Raw genomic sequence first — 18,100 nt, forward strand, 5'->3', positions numbered from 1 at the left:
AGACTCAGGATTCTGGGGAAGAAGAGAGTGTGAAGGAGGGTGGAGGATGGCCTTTTATTATGTAAGAGAGATGCTGTGGTACGCTGGCCACGGTTTGAACTGGACACAACAGCCTCTGGTTTGATCTCCCCCTGGCACTTTCTGCCTGAGTGTCCTCAAATAACTCAAGTTCAAGTTTCCTTATCTGTAATGTGGGGGGTAGAACTGTCGCAGATCAGTCCATAATTGCTTCAGGAAATCAGATAATATAACTAAATCTGTTCCCACAGGGCCTAACATGCAGTTACTCAGCAAATACTAAGTCACTGTCATATTCCTCGTCATGACTATATAACTGATCCACAGCTTCCCTCTAGGATCCATAGCTAGTTTGAATCACATCTTTAACAGTGATGATATAGACTATGGTTTTGGGAGTCTAACAACAGCTCAGCTTTAAAAAGTGATAGGATGAATGCATTAAAAATGATCTCCAGTCATTGAGCTTGAAGAACGGTAACAAATTGTGCTCACTTTCCCTTTGCAGCAATAAATAAACTGAGGGATGAGCTACCATATTCCCTTCAAAAATAGTCAGTGCCCCAAAGTATCAACAAATAAAAGGTTTCCCATATTTACAGTAATACAACGTGCAGAAATAGTGATGTTATTAAGAATTTTCTTTATAAGAAAATTTCATTTAAGTATAAGCTATAAGAGAAAATATCAACTGAGAAGTGATAGAGAGGAATCACCTGCTAAAGAAGTATTAAAGAAAAGGGACTACACGTGCGGGAACTGAAATGAAATGCCAAGTGAAGCACCTAAGAGTGGGCTGTACAACACCCCCCAAGAGAAGCCATTGCTGTGACTCACATCTTTTGGAATAATTTACTCAGAACCAGAGACAAAATTCTAAACTTGTTAAAATGAAATTGTGTCTCTTTCAAATTATGTTTATTATTCCCATATCCTAGAAAATTCTTTCTACCTGTAAATGTATTCCATGCTTAATGAAGATATAAGAAACAGACCCAGACCATATTTCATTTGAGATTATGTTGCACAGCTAAATTTCTGATGGATTCAACAGCCTGGTGATAGTCAGGGGAGTCTAGATCCCTATGTAACTCTCATTCTCCGGGGAAACATCTTAACCTCCTCCCCACTTCCTCCTATCTTGCATCGCACTCTGCCCAGACCTCAGGGCGTGGTAAACTACGTTTGTTCGTAGGCAAAATTAGCTCCTAGGTAAGGTGAGACGTTGCAAGAACGCTGTTAACGAGGTAGAGGTTTGCCACGATAGGCTTTCATGCCCGCACAGTATGCACAGCATCCCTGTTAGCTTCCCCTCTGTCGTAAAGCCCACGCAGAAAAGTGAGCTGGGGAGACTCCGAGCACGGCCTATGAGAGTGTGCCTTATGCCTACACGTTTACAGTTTTGTGGACATGATCAAGTACCAATAACCAATTTGATATATTTGAAAAAAGATGAACAACTGTTCTTGTCTACAGTGGTACCTTGATTCACAAACTTAATTCATCCCACACTTCTGGTCGGGAACCAAATTGGTAGGAAATGGAATCACGATTCCCTATAAAATTCTATGTAAATAAATAAGATTATTCTGTTTTGAACGATATACATTTTTTTTTTTTTTTTTTTGGTTTTTCTCCGGTACTGGGAACCGAACTCACGACCTTGCGCTTGCCAGGCAGGCGCTTTTGCCGCTGAGCTAAATCCCCAGCCCCCGATATACATTTTTAATCACAAAAATATAAAACAACGTACAAGACAGTATGAAGACAGAGAAAACTAACCTTGCTTGAGGTGGCTTCCGGCATGGTGGACAGGAAGACAGGTGTGGAGGAGGTTGTTATATTGGTTGTCCTTCCTAAGGACAGTGGGGAGATCTCCTTCAGGGGTTTCCTCAAATCTGCCTAATGCCACTTGTTTTTTCCTGTGCTGTATAACTCTTTGCAAATGTGACCATGTTATTGTTCTTCAGATTCAACACTCTGTTCGTTACATTTATGTAGGGGTGGTACTTCTCGAAGAAACCCTGGCACTCATTCAATTTTTCCACAGTGGATTTTATTATATCACTGTTAACCTTCTCCCCATCTTCCTTTTCCTCAGTGGAATGCTCAACAAGCACCTTCCGCTGCCCACTCTGGAACTCAGCAAGTTCCTCCATCATCAGCCCCTCCTTATGGTTCTCAATAAGCCTCAATAATGTCTGTACCACTGATGTTCAGACAATACACTCTTGTCCGTGGACATAATCTCCTCCACTACCTGTGATCAGACCCTTCAAAGTCACATTCAGTGATACATTCTGGCCAGTTTTCTCCAGGCTGAGTTGGAGGTCCAGAAGAAATCATGATTTCTTCTCAGGCTTTGTCAGTGGAAGGTATTGGAATGTTTCTCCTAGAACTCTTTCAGAGCCAAGGACATCTCTTCACTGACACTAAAGCACCTGGAGAAGAGCACCTTTGTGCACAGCTCCTTGAAGCTGCAGATCACTTGCTGGTCCATGGGCTGCAGAAGAGGTGTCACACTGGGGGAGGAACTTGATTTCATAAAGTCAAACTCAGCGTCCGTATTGTCCACCAAGGCTGGAGTGTGGCAGGGCATTGTGCATCAGAAGAAGGCACCTTTCCGGCAGTTGGCAGAAAGATATTTCTTCATAGTGAGTAAAAGACCTCATGTAGCCATTCCATGAACAACTGCCTCATGACCCAAGCTTGCCCATTGACCCTCTACATGGCAAGCAGCCTGGCCTTGTTCACATTCTGTTGTTGAATGCTGAGGGGTCTGGGAATGGAATCCAGTAGTGGCTTAATCTTCAGACTGGTGCTTGCATTTGCACACAGCAGAAGGGTCAACCTGTCCTTCATGGGCTTGTGTCCTGGTGATATGGGAAAAAAAATTAACCAGCACCATTTTGTATTCGAGTGCCATTTTAAAGCTGAAGTTTCTGTTTCCTTAAGTTTGTGTCTTGTAAATGTTGTCATATTTACCTAACTCAATACCACCCCATGCTCTGTCATAAGACTTCTTGTCCCCTACGTAAAATGTCAAACACCTTTGTTCCTTTGTTACAAGCTAAGCCCATGCTTTCTAGTGTTTCTGTAGCTGCACTAAATCGTATCAGCACCCACCCCCAGGCCCGGAACTAGAGATGTGTAACTATTCTCCCCTCCTGACCTTCAGGGTCGGTGCTTAGTCATGCACTGGGTTCCCACTGCCAGCGCTTAATAAACTTGCTTGTCTCTATATCCAGCCTCTGTGGGTGACTCAGTTAAATAAGCGCGTTTGCTACAACACTGCAATACCCTTTCCTCCTGCCTGATACAGGTTCTATTTGCATCTTCTTCCAGAAGAGCCCTGTTTCATTGCAGTTGAACACTTATTCAGTGACATGCCCTTCTGCCTTCACGAATTCTGTGAATTCTTTCTTGTAGGCTTCTGCTGCAACCTTGTCAGAGCTGGAAACCCCACCATGTCTCATCACACTGTGGATGCCACTTCTCTTGCAAAATTTAACAAACCACCCTTTCCTGGCTTTAAATGTATCATATGTTCCTCTTGTAGTGGTGTTTTCTTGCAGTAAATCACCACTTTCCTGGCTTTTTCACAAATGATAACTTCGCTAATGCTATCATCTTCCTGCTGTTTCACATGCAACCACACTGACAAAAGTTTTCCACCTCTTTCAGCACCTGTTTCCTCTGCCTGGTTAACATCATTACTCCTTTTGCCACATCAGCTCCTCGATGGCATCTTTATTCTTCAAAAAAAAAAATGAGTCTGTCAATGTCACTATCATGTATTCTGAGGCAGGATAAGCCATAAGAGTACCACACTTACGCTTTTCTGCAATTCCCTTCTTTACTTCAATGGTTATTTCCCTCAGAAACCTTCTTCTTACCATTCTTGCTCTGCACTTCTTGTCTCCTTCGTTCTGTTTGCACTTCCTTTTTACTGCCACACTTGCTCTGTGTACTCTTTGGGACCGTACTGCGTCAAATGATAGTGCCCTGTACTGTATGTGCTAAAAAGCACACAACAAACTTCACAGCAAGTGTGCACAGATCTGTCTGCAACCATGATCTTGACTATAGGAAACTGACTACATGCAGAACAGGGCAGAGAGTCATGCTCATGTTCATATGGGGAAGATGCCCACAGTCATATTTGTCACCCGATACAGAGCTCTCAAATGATAGCAAAATTTTGCAGAGTGCTTCAGTTCATGAACCAAACTGTTTGTGAATAGAAGCATTCATTAGTGTAGTCTTACTATAGTAGTCAACAAGTTAAGTAATGGCAAATTCTAACCCAGCCAGAAATAGTGCTTTACTGGATATTAACCAGCATTAAGTATTAAAACATTTATCCAGCTAATTAATATTAATGTCTCCTGTTATGTCTCAAAGGGTTCACTTCAAGCCTCAGGGTTCTTTCTGCAGATATTTACAAGGTCTTTTGTAGCAGGCATATTTTTATTAGCAAAAAGATATTTTTCTTTAAACAGATATAATTACTGGAATAAATGACAAGGATTTAAAAACAGCACTGTAAAGGTCAATAATTTTGTTTCTACTCTTGCAGCTTTCCCTCTGTCTTGCTGAGAGACGGGTCTCCTCACTGTCTCTGACAGCAGCATTAGGAAGATGCTCAGATATGTTTTATGAGTCGGTCAGTACCGCTGTGAAGAGCAAGCTCTCAGCAGTCTCAGGGATGAACACTAAAGGCTGACCCTGCTCTATGTTCTGTCTACTTGAGAAGTGGATTGGCAAAGTGCAGCATGGATTTTGGGGTCGTATAGACTTGGGCTCGACCCTGGGCCACTGCTTGCTAGACATAAAGTACTTTATGCCTCATCACTGCACCCACAGCAGGAGTAAAATTCCTTTTACTGGATTATTGTAAGGGCTAAACAAAATGATGTATGCATCCCTGTGCAGAATCACTGTTAATATTGGGTCTTGTTTATTCTTGGGGTAGAAAAATAGCTTAGAAATGGATGAACAAATTCAAGATTTTGGAATAAAGCAAAGATTTAAGTCATTTATGTCTGTAAGTTTGCAATTTCTTCATATTCAACAGTTGGAACTTCATTCCTATCACATTTTAAATTTAGAGTTTGAGGAATATTAGTAAAGACTGGCATTTATAGGCTGACATTTCCCCACTTTTTCTGTCTCTAAAAAAAAGAAAATCCTGTAATTGATTAGAATTTTAATTTGCTTTAATAATGACACTTATAGCAAAGTTAGATATACATCTAATGTAAGACAAAATTGTATGGACTTTACGTGGATACATTACTGACCTGAAATGGTTAGAATTTTCCTCTCAAACATGGCATGCCAAATTATATTATCTAAAATTTGTTGTAATTAAAAATAAAAATACTAGAAATTTTAACAAAAAAATCATGCCCAAAGAAGATCTACCCTATTACAGGTGATATTTATGGGATTTACAGTATATATCAGCTTTGATTGAAGCCTGTTTGTTTGTTTGTTTATTTATTTGTACTGGATATTGAACTTGGACATTTCTTATGAGCTACATCGCCAGCCCTTTTAATTTTTTTATCTTGAGACAGGTTTTTGCTAAGTCAGGAAGTTGCCCAGGCTGGACCTGAACTTCTCACGTTTCAGCCTCCCAACATGTAGAGAAACACATTTTGTATATGGTCTTAGGTACTTTTTTTTGTTGCTGAGACAAAATACCCAACACCCAAAATTAAAGGAGGAAGGTTTATTGTAGCTCAGTTTGTAGAGGTTTCAGTTCATAGCTGGCTGGCTCCAAGGCAGAATGGCATGGCAGAGGGGCATCACAGAGCAAGCAGGCAGAAGGCAGCAAGCAGCAAGCAATAGCCAATGATCCTCTTTTTGTCCTTATATTTTATTCAGGCTAATCTCATAGAAGCCAAATGTTCTCTTATCTGGTTTTTTTTCTCCTTCTGGTCCTCAGTCTTCCTGCAGTACACTCTTGCATACGATATAAATATAGGACTCAACTCCATTTTTCCACATATAATTAAAAAGGTTTCCAATAATATGTATTGCAATTGGTTCTTTCCCCTTTAACTGCCAAGATTATTCTGACCATGTATCTCTGTTCTGTTGTCTGTTTATAAGCCAAGTTCATACTGCTTTAATCTTAATGGCATTACATATTCCTTTTCTTTGTTATCTTTTTGCTTCAAACCCTTAATTCTGACATATCAATTATGATGTTCATATTTTCTGTTCCTCAAAAAAATCTCAATGTATTTCTGAATAAGGATGTGTAGAATTAGCATATGAATGAATATAAAACTAATATAAAGTATGATAATAAAGCAATTGTAACAGCAAGCAGGCTGAATTCCACAGAAGACCAAAGAACTTCTTAAGACAAACAGAGTTTATTAATTTAGACTGGTCACCACTCATCCCTGACTTGCAGGTCAGGAACAGGGGCAGCTGGCCTTCTTTGTTTCCACCTTAAATATACCTTTGGTTTCTGTGGTAACAGACTGGAATGTTGTAGCCCTGGCCACATGCTGTTTTCCTTGTGCCACGTAACCGGGTCAGGCTCCGGTCATGACCCCAACCACAATGGTATATACTTTCTGTACTCTGTTCTGTATGTCTCCGTTTACATAACCACACATTTCCTTTACGGTTACAATGTTTATCGAGGGCCAGGGAAGGGATGAAACAACCCAGGCAGGGTCATAGGTGGTTATCTAGGCCCCGGGTGTTCTTTGCCTTTGGAGAAGCATTCCAGGGCAAAGTCAGGACTGCAAAGTTAACATTTTACAACCCCTCTGGGATGTTTCTCAAGACACATTTTGAGGCTTGCACTAAGACTGAATTATTCTATCTTAGATGTGCTAAGAGTTACTGTCCCCTACACTATTAAAACTTTATATCATTATGGTGTCAACTTTAACTGATCTATGAACATAGCATATCTCCCCATTTCCTCAGATCATTTTTATTTACTGTCCTTAATGGAGCTTGAAAATATTCTCTTAAAAGATTTTATGTACTCTTTGTAATTTTATTTCAAATTGGAGTGACCACAAAGTACTTTGTTTATACACTCAGTACTGACAAAAATTATACATGTGGATATTATCAACTGTTAACACAAAAGTGGAGAAATAGGAACCATGGTGTATCAGTCAGGGTTTGCTAAAGGAACAGATGTAATACAAGGTAAACAAATGTACAAGGAATTACAAGTTTGGCTTACAATGGTCAGCTACAGAGTTGCATGAGGAAGTGTGCAGAGGGTGTCTGCACGCTGGAGATTGAAGAGCCCAGTCCCGGTCCTGGAGCTCGCTGCAGTGTCTGTGCAAGTCCGTATCAAAAGGCTGACGGGTCTGCGACGAAACGCTGAAGAATCTACGATGAAGGCCGAAGAGCCAACACCAGAAGGCTGAAGAGTCCAGATGGAAGCCCAACAGTCTGCACCGGAAGCCAGGAGATGACCAAGCTGAAGGCGAAGACTGGAGCTGCTCCGAAGAACCAGCAGCCAGTCCTTCCTCAATTCCTTTTTTTATGCAGTCTACCCGCTCTGGGGCGGCGGGGGTCATCCTCTACACCCACACCCTCTGCATGCCTGCCTCTTGCAGGGGCTCAGGATGAATACAAAGTAAGCACCCTGGACCCCTTCTGAGTTACATAGTTAACCTTCTAAACTTCTCAAATTAACATAATAAACAACATCCCAGAAGGGTAAGGGAGCGTCCTTTTCACCCCAAGAGGCAGAACTGCTGAGTCACTTAGCCAAACCTCTAGACTCCCCAAGTTGACACAATGTATCAACCGTAACACACGGTATGCTGATGGGAGAGTAAACCAGTACAGTGTTGAGATAGCAATCAGGGGGCCCATCTGGTTCCTCTGTCTTGACTGCCTCAGTGTCCTGAATTGAATCTGTGTTTGCCTCTCATGGTCACTATGACCTTGGGGAAGAACCAGAAGGCACACTGTACCAGATCCAGTGAATAAAGTGGATGAAGATGCATTATAATATTTTTATTATCCTGCCTTTCCATCAGATGACACTCAGCAGCAGCATTTGCCATACTTTTTTTTGTCACACTTCTTAAAGACATTAATGAAAGAAAACATTCAGAACTGCTTCAGAAAGTGAAAGGATAATAGGTAAATGTGCTCAAAGTGAGGGGAGTATTTTGAGGTGGGTAAATGACAATGTGTCTTTTCTCTAATAAAGTTTTTACATTTGAATATGCACTATATCTTTTGATTACTCCTTGTGCTAGTAAAGCTTTCAACAATGTTTAATTTCTTTTCTTTTCTTGGAAAAAAATCACCGTGAGATCCACAGACACAATCTTACATAAATAAAAAAAAAAACATGCATCATACAATAGTAGCTGTTTTCATCAGGTATTATTTAAGGGCATATGTAAAATAGCTAAGAAAGATAAAAGATTTAAGAAGGAAATTATAAGTAAAAGTCTAACCTTCATGGATTATTCCAACTTTTGTGTCTAAGCTTCAAGAGATATATTTTTGATAGATTGCAAAAGTCTTACTAAGGCCATAGCAGTCATGCTAATCAGTGCAGTATTTGCTCTTCAATAGCAGTTTCCAATGAGATGAGGCCAGATAGCTCAAATGAGTTTGAGTGCCCAGTTGTTTTATGTATACATTTACTCATTGATTATTTAATACATCTAATTAGTTTGTTCTGTTTCTCTCAAAATCAATCCATAATAAGTACATATTTTTATTGAAATGTAAACTGAAGGTTTTTTCATTGACAGCATTCAAATATGTCAAACATGGTTAAAGCTCATACACTGTCCACTTTGATTAAAATGCAGAGTACCAACATCTTGGGTCGTAGCCCATCCATTTATGTGAAAGCAGAAAAGCTGAAAGTTATATTTTAAAATTCAGTTAGGTAAGAAGTTCTTACAAATTTACCTCTTTTTGAAACCTATGATGGTTTTTCCTAGATACCAGCATGAAAAAAGTAAAATTTCATTCACTTTCATGATGTACAAATATGTATGTCTATTTCCATCCGCCAAGGTGAAGGTGAGCTTCCATTTTTAACACCCACAGAGGAGAAGAGATTTTCCTTTTGAATTTCAGTCATGGTCTGGAAAGAGGGCTGAGAAGGGCTAACCTGAGGCTGATGAAATATTTGAGAAAATTCGCAACACAAAACAGGAAGTTGGAAAAAGTGAACATGTTCTCGCCAGACCTCCCTTGCAAACACATTTGTCTCTTTCTCCCATATTTAGAATCCCAAGTTTTAAAATTCTCATCACAACATTCTATATCATAAATCACGTAAGATTCAGCACCCCTCAGTTCGATGATCTACAACTATTGAAGAATGACATTATCTTTCTTTTACCAACAGCATGAAAATGAATTGGGGAAAATTTTAGCCAACTGTCCCTCAAAGGACTTCTATCTAGAATATATAAAGAATTTTTTAAAAATCAGGCCTCCAAACTTCAAAGACCCAAACCAAATCTGAGTATCTGAGATGAATATACACTTCTCAGATGAAGAAATAAAAATAAATATACGAAAAAATGTTCAACATCATTGATCATTAGAGAAATGCAAATTAAAACAACACTGGCATTCCATCTCACCCCAGAAAGAATGGCTGTCATCAAGAAATCAACCAATAGCAAATGCTGGAGAAGCAGTGGGTAAAAAGAAACACTTGTCCATTGTTGGTAGGAGTGTAAACTGGTACAACCACTGTGGAAATCAGTGTGGAGATTCCTCAAGAAGCTAGGATTAGAGATCCCATTTGACCCAGCTATTCCCCTTCTGTATATTTTTCCAGAACTGAAAACATCATACCACAATATAAGTGCAACCACGTTTATAGCAGCACAATTTGTAAAAGCTAAATCTTGGAAACAACTCAAATGCCCATCAACAGAGTAATGGATAAAAAAGATATCTTTTTATATAATGGATTACTATTCAGCTATAAAGAAAGATAAACTTGAGCCTTTTATAGGTAAATGGATGCAACTACAGACCATATTCATGTGTGAAATAAATCAGACTCCCATGTGTAAACATTGTATTGTCTCCCTAAGGTGAGAAACTAAAAAAATAAATAAAAACCCAAAGATACAATAGATATTGTGAAAGAGAAAGACACTGCTCAAAATGAAAGAACAACTGGGATGGGGAAAAGGAGAAAAGGGAGGGAAAATTAAAATATGTATATACAAACAAGATAGCTAAGATAATTATACTAATAAATTTCCATTAGTTCATTGAAAGGAACAGTTAGCGCTTGTACTGTTTGATCAATTTTGTATGCCTGTATCTTGTGATCTGAGTAACTACTTTGAAGATAACAATATGCAATATAATAACCATTGTTAAATTGCTATCATCTTATTTTGAAATTCTGTATCATTTTTATTTCTCTTTTTTCTCTCTTTAAAAAAAAAGAATATTATCCTGCCCATAAGATGAGAGGTAGTTACATTTTAGTTAAAACTTCCACACACCTGGCACGTGCACAAAGGAGAAACACGCAGAAGCACCACAGTCCACCCCTCTGGTGTGGGGAGTTTGTAGCACCTGTAGCTTCATTTGAGTGGGCAGCTGAAGACCCTGTGCTAATGCCCAGAGCAGTGGGTACTGGGCTGCTCTGCGCACAGCATGGACAGCTGTGGGCCTCTCTCAGAAACCAAGCCATTTTTCTTGCATGTTTCCAAACATAGACTTCATTCATTGTCTCCAAAGTTGCTATCTCACTAAGAAATCTGCTTCATCATCTGCAGAGATGGATAAGCCTGAAACAGCACTGGAAACCTAACATTCTGAAGGGATTCTTTCGTACTTCCTTCTAGAGAAGGAAGCATGGGCCAAATGCCTACAGTTAGGAAATGAGAACTGGGGCCAGGAATATAGCTCAGTGGCATAAGTGCCTGCCTGGCAAGCGAAAGGTCCTGAGTTCCATTCCCAGCCACACACACACAAAAAAAGAAAAGTTAAGGAAACAAGAACTCCAGGTGTGGGGGGCTGGCCTCGCAGTCCAGCAGACCCGTCCAGCACATCACATTCCATACAACTGTGCTTCAAATGAAGAGTTCTGGAGCAAGCTGTTTTTTATTTCTTCACTGCTGAGCTTTACTTCTTTTCATTTAAGGGCTGGGACTTAATTTTGGTCAATGAAATGTGTTTCTTGAGCAATACAACTGTTGGACAAAGAAGTCTACCTTTCTGCATTCTTATGAGATTGTGCATGTCTTTTCCTGCCAACATGCCCATGATCTCATGCAGGATTTGGTTTATTGAAGAGATCATTAAACCTGAAATCATTTTTAATATTTTCCATGCTTCTGAAACTCATTAAGCACTGTTTAAAGCATCTAGATGGCCCATTCTGTAGGTATAACTTTAACATCTTCCTTTCCAATCTCCAAGCTCCCTATGTGTGCATGAAAGATACCCAATTCTTTTCCTGTATGAATCCAGCCAGTGGCTGTATCCAACATTCCACAGTTGACCGTTTTGTGCATAAGTAATCCTGTATCACAGTTAACTGCTCCTCTGTTACCTCCGTTCTGGCTCCCACTCCTGTCGACCCTCTGTACTCTGTTCTTGCTGGCCCCTCCTTCCCCCAGCAGATCTGGCAAGAGTAGCATACTCTGAGCCAGGCAGGGAGCTGCCTAGAACCCAGGAAGTGTCCATAGGCTCCTCAAATGACAGTATCGTGCTCTGTGTCTGAAACAGTGAGTGAGCAGTTGGGTAAGGAACTGTGGTTAGAAGAAGCAGCAGCTGCTCTTCTTGAAGTTGCTGATGCCAAAGGACCATTTATTTCTGAGAAAATCTTGGCCCTCCAGTGGCCTAATGCCGGCTCATGCTACAGAGAGAGTTTGACAGAGCATGTGGTGGGCAGCTTTGGCAGGAAGAAAAAAACCAACAGCAATGGCCAAGTTTCCATTTTCTTTGAAAATTACTGGAAAGTGCATCCTTTTGAAGACAGTGATAGCTCTGAAAGTGAGGTTGACTGATGACACCCCCATGGTTCCTGCAGACCAGCAAAGCCAGTTCCTACTTCTTTTAGGGGCTGTCTGGAAAAGGAAAGGATAGCACCGCCAGATATGATGGAGTGATGTGTAGGAGAAAGAACAGAGCAAGAACAGAAAATTTTGTACATGGGTTTCAGGAAGGAGATGGAAAGGAGTGGATTTAACGCTATCAAACCATGCTTTCAATGCTGTAAGCAGCACACCTGCTCAGAAGACTGTCAAAGTGCCCATCTCCTTGAAAAAAATGTACTTGCTGTTTTCTACATCACGGCTTCATAATTAGGACATCAGTCAGCTTCACATTACAATATCACTGTCATTTCTGAGTAGAATTGTACTAAATAGGGCACTTAAATGCTTGACGGAGCACTGATATTTCCCCTGACTTTCTTTATACAATAATAGGAAAGCTACATAAATCCTTTTTTGATTTGTAAGCTCTAAATATCAGTGAAACAGATTTTCAAGGCTGTCCTGATGCATAGGTCCTGCCTGATCTGAACTGGGGCATGAGGTAAGGCAGCTTACCATTTTTAACAGTGTTTTAGCTCAAGTTTACTTACTATAAATTTTTAAAAGTTCTGACGGGAAAAGGTAGCTTTATTACATAGTAGCAGAAATAAAATAGGTCCTGTTTGTCCACAGGTCCCTCTTTTCATGTCACTTACAGACCTCCTCTCCAAAATGAGCCTAAATATTCAAGCCAGAGCCTCTCTGTCTGTGTTGTTTGCCTGTGCTTGATGCCCATCACTTAACAACTTCCCACCAAATGTTTATTCAAGGGAAATAAATAACGGATTCTTCCAGATACCTAGAGCATCTTCACATGGTGTAGCACTGCTGCTTCACCTGCATTAATGCTTTCAACACAATGTGTTGCAGCCACGTTCTGGTCACTGAGATGCAACACCCAACACCCACAAGTTAGAGAAAGAGGTTTATTTTGGCTTGTGGTTTCAGTCATTGGTTAGCTGGTTCCGAGGCATAAATAACATGGCAGACAGGCATGGGAGACAAAAGCTGTTCAGGTTATGGCAGCTGGGAAACAGAGAGGGAGGGAGGGACAGCAGGGCTGAGCTGGGGAAGAAGAGACACCCATCCCAGGCACAACCCTGAGACCTTCCTTTTCCAACAGGCCCCACCTCCTAACATCACATTCCACTACTTCACCCTGTGACCCACCACCTTCCAAAGCCCAGTCTCTGAACACACAAGGCTTTTGGCGGGTGTTCCAGATCTAAGCCATAACAGTATCTTGTTACAGACTAGAAAATGTTATACTTATCCCTTGTTTAACAGTAAAAAATTTTGTTTGCATTGCTAAATACTGAAGTAGTAGCATTTAGTAGTAGTAGTCAAGTAGGTGGAAAAGAGTGTATTTTGTCACTAGGTAAGACCAGTGGCAATGCTTTGTCTCTCTGGAGTCCATCAAATGTCAAATCAGTGAATTACCTGAGCATCAGTGGGGCTCATCCATGGTGACAAACAGCATCAGACCTACTTGGCTGATGTTCTCAATAAGACCTAACACCGTTGAAACAAGGGTAAAAGTATAGTAAGTTATTTAGAGTAAGAACCAAAAACAAAACAAGAAGCACTGATAGAAAATGCTTTCATTCATTGCTTTATTGAGTCATGGGATTTACCTGTCACATATTTGGGTACCTGCTGCATGCTAAGCACTGTGTTCTTTTGGAGATCTGAAATGGACAGAAAGAGTTCCTGTCCACATAGAAGGAAGACTAGATGAAGATACAGAGAAATAAGCAATTAAAATATGTGATAAGCACAGTTTTAGAAGAAAAATACTGAAATAGACAGCCAGGAAATAGAAACAGACAGCCAAGCTGTTTGACCCAGGATAGGGGCTGTATAAAACATGCCATCTAGAAATATGATTTAGTAAATCAGATTTTTAGGTAACATTGGCCTCATCCCAGTAAGAGCAAGGAGGAAGTAAAGAGAGTGTTTTAGACAAAGGAATCGGTCCTGAAGAAAGAAAGCATGGCTTATTTAAAGAAATCAAATCTATAGCTTTCATCCTCTTGCTAAATTTGATTAGGGAAAGAATATGTGTCTATAGCAATGGTGCTATTTAGTTTGCACAGATAAAGCAGTGGAAGAGATGACTGTGCTCAAATCCTGTGTAAACACACATTTTATGCTCAGTTAAGCCAAGTTAATTCCCCCAATCATTTCAATGGCTTCTTGTTTCTCTCCAATCTCACATCATTTGTTTGCTCACATATGGTTCATTCAAAAAGCAAATAAAATGAAGACTTCCTTTCAAACATACTTAATCCATTTATTAGCTAACAAAGAACTAATTCAGTCTTTATATGCAGAGCATGTAAAAAAGGTATGCCATTCTGATTTTATGAAACTGTTTTGAAGGAAAGAATTGATCAGCAAATCATTATTTGGCTCTTAGACTGTTTTAACATCCTCAGCCACCTGGAGACCTAAAACTGTGCTGATGACACATTTGAACCAAGGTTGTGTTCACTTAACATGAAGCTTTAATATATGTATGAGTTATTTTAATTTTTCGTAACAATTTCAACTGGCTAATGGAATTTTCATTTCAGTCTAATTTAGCTTTATATCCAGGAACAAAAGATTTCTTATTGGCAAATTATTTATACAGAAATCATGTTAAACCAAAAAAAATTTCCAATATTTATCTGAATTGTATTTTAAAAATATGTATGTATTTATTTTGTTGTTTCAGTTCTCATTGAATTTAGCAAAGGTAGGTGATTGCAAATCTATTATATCATAGATGTCAAAGGGCTACTTCAAAGCTAAAATAAAGTGTTTTCACCAATTTTATGCAGTTATAATAGCCTTGCCTCAGAAAGATGGTCTAAAGCTGCCCATTTTTGTTCTCTATTTCTATTTCCTTTATCTTCTTCTTCTTTACTGATCCAAACTTCACACAGGATGTGTTTAGACAACGTCTTAGTTACTTGCTCACCACTGAGACAAAATACCCAGCACCCATATCTTAAAGTAAGAAAAGTCTAGGTATTTGAAAGATTGTCCCCCAAACACCACCTCTTTGGTGAGATGTCCCTTGAACATTGCCTAAGTTTCATGATCTCCTTATAAGTCAGTTCCACATTGATGTCTCAATTTGAGTTTAGATTTCCTCACACAAATACTCTTTTGTTGGCCCATTCAGGGGGCCAAAGGGAGATTTTCAAGGCTGGAGTCCACTGTTAAAGAGTGCACATGTGCAAGACATCAACAACAACAGCAGGCAGCATGGAACAAAGCAGAGCACAAGAGCCCAAGCCCGAGAGCCCATGTCTTTATCATACAGTGCTTATATAGGTTGGAATCTCATATTTACATTCCTACATAGTGCCATAACCAGAGCATGCAGGTTAACCAGTGTCACCTACTGGTTACATAACTGTATCCCACCGTGCACCTGCACTGGACAAGTAGAGTCATGTCCTCAGGTATAGTTAGAAACCTGAGCTTTGAAGCAGTCTGAGTGGTTCCCCACATGTTTGTTCTTTACTCTGGGACTTCCTGAGAAACAGATGTTCCAGTTGACAGATTTTATGCAACCTTGTGGTTTCTATGTTTTCACTTGGTCTTAGCTATCTTATTATGGAAATGGACCATGATATACCTTTCTTTTCCCTTCTTAACTTACACCTACATTTTTTAACAGAAGGCTTTCTTACTAATTGACTTCTACAGTGATATCCCCTTTGTTTATGGAACCTTCCAGATGTGTGACTTTCATCATGTAGGTAGGCCATTTGCCAGTTTCCTCTCTTCATAACTTTTCACTGAGTTAAATACTTTACCTTGAAAATGGACTACTTTTAGTTTTTATTTCTTAGATAAGTCAATACATAAAAATATCTAGGTACCAGATAGATGAGAATCACCTCCTACTAGATATAAAACCTTGGAAGAGAAAGTATTGTGAATATCACATTCCTCTGATGTTTACTGTTTTCATTGTACTCCAATTAGTGTGAAACTTTTCTTTTCTATTGTGTGCAATTTCTTTTTTATGTGCAAAAGATCATGCCATGAGCATGACAGTGGGCCTAATACACATTGTCATTCCATTGTTTTAGATGAGTGAACTGAGAAATTCTTCCTTATTTGGAAATTTTTAGAAAACCACAGGTTGTGACAAACTCTCTAGAAATTAATATCTTTTGAGTCTTACTATGCAGCTCAGACTGGCCTTGAGCTCACTTTCTAGCCCAGGCTGATCTCAAATCGAGATGATCCTCCTGCTTCAGCCTCTTAAGTGCTGGGATTACAGGGAAGTGCCACCATGCCCAATGAGAGAAATTTAATTCAGGTCACTTATGCTTTAGTTTTACCTGGACCAAAGACATTATTTGGTATGTAAGAATAACATAGGTGGTTGCAACGTAAAATGAATTTGTTATGCTGATTCAAAAAGTAAACAACAAATTCTCAGCTCTGTCAGTGGAAATAAATTTGAGGTTACAGTAGTTTCTTATTTATACTTTATTTCTCATAGAAAGATTTACGTTTATGATATTAACTCCCTGAAACTTTAGCTCATGAAGGGGTCAGCTGAGCTTCACAAATCAGGTCTAAGGATTTCTAATTATTCAAGCACCTACGTATGCTTTGTTGGCATACTAACTGAAACTGAGCATGAAATATGAGTACAAGTGGGGCTAAAGATATCCCTTCACAAATGGATGAGCTTCAATGTACCAGCCAACACGCACAGATTCAGGTGAGTGCACACTGGAAATTTCAGAAGGAGTCTTGTGAGACCATATAGTGTGCCCTGAAAGAGGAATGTGTGAATCTATGCCTGGGAACCTGGAAGTTCTGGAGAGACCCCAGAAAGTTGGAAAAGTCAGGGACATGGGTCTTCTGAGAAAAAGAGTGTGCAAAACCAGCTAAAGAGAGGCAGTAAGGGTTCAGTCCCTGAAGTTCCACAGGGAGGATGGTTGTGCATGTTATGCAGACACCATCCAGAACTAGATAACTGGAGCATTGTAACCGCTTTACAGGACATCCCTGAAGGACAACTGGTGAAGAGAAATCTTTACAGTGGGCAGAACGCCAGGCAGTGCAACTGGTTACAACCATTTTGCCTGGAGGAAAAATGGTCAAATGTGTGACTGCATACTGATTCATGGATATACCCAATGTTCTGGCAGGATTGTCAGGGACTTAGAAAGAACACGACTGGAAAATTGGTGACAAAAATATTTGGGTAAAAGATATGTAAATAGGCCTTTCCATTTGGGCAAAGAATGTAAAAATATTTATTTTCCTTATAAATACTCATCAAAAAGTGACCTCAGCAGAAGATGACTTTAATACTTAAGCAGATAGGGTGACTCATTCTGTGGATAGCAGTCAGCTTTTTTCTTCAGCCACTCCTGTCATTGCCTAATGGGCTTGTGAATGCACTGGCCATGGTGGCAGGATGGAGGTTATGTGTGCGTTCAGCAATGTGGATTCCCACTCATCAAGGCTGACCTAGTTACAACCACTGCTGAATGACCAATATGTCAAAACTGAGTCCTCAATATGACACCGTTCCCTGGAGTAGTTATCTTGCAACTTGCTGTAGGTTGAATGCATTGGACTACTTCCAGGAGGGAAAGGGCAGTGCTTTGTCCTTATTGGCATAGACACTTATTGCCAGTATGGATTTTCCCTTGTTGCATATCATACTTCTACCAAAGTCACCATCCATGAACTAACAGAAGGCCTTATCCACCATCATGGTATCCTCTACAACATTGCTTCTGACATAAGGAACATAGTTCATGCCCCCAAACATGAGGCAATGGGCCCCTGCTCATTCACTAGTTTCACCATGTCCCTCACTATCCAGGAACAACAGGATTGGTAGAAAGATGAAATGGCCTTTTGAAGGTGCAGTTACAGTGCTAGCTGGATGGCAATAGCCATCAGGGCTGGGACAAGGTTATCCAAAATATTGTATATGCATCCACTATTTAGCACTGTGTCTCCCATAGCCAGGATTCACAGGTCCAAGAATCAAGGGGTAAAAGTGG

This window comes from Chinchilla lanigera, unplaced genomic scaffold, assembly GCF_000276665.1.
Source record: "Chinchilla lanigera isolate Chin_1 unplaced genomic scaffold, ChiLan1.0 scaffold00046, whole genome shotgun sequence".
Lineage (NCBI taxonomy): Eukaryota > Metazoa > Chordata > Mammalia > Rodentia > Chinchillidae > Chinchilla > Chinchilla lanigera.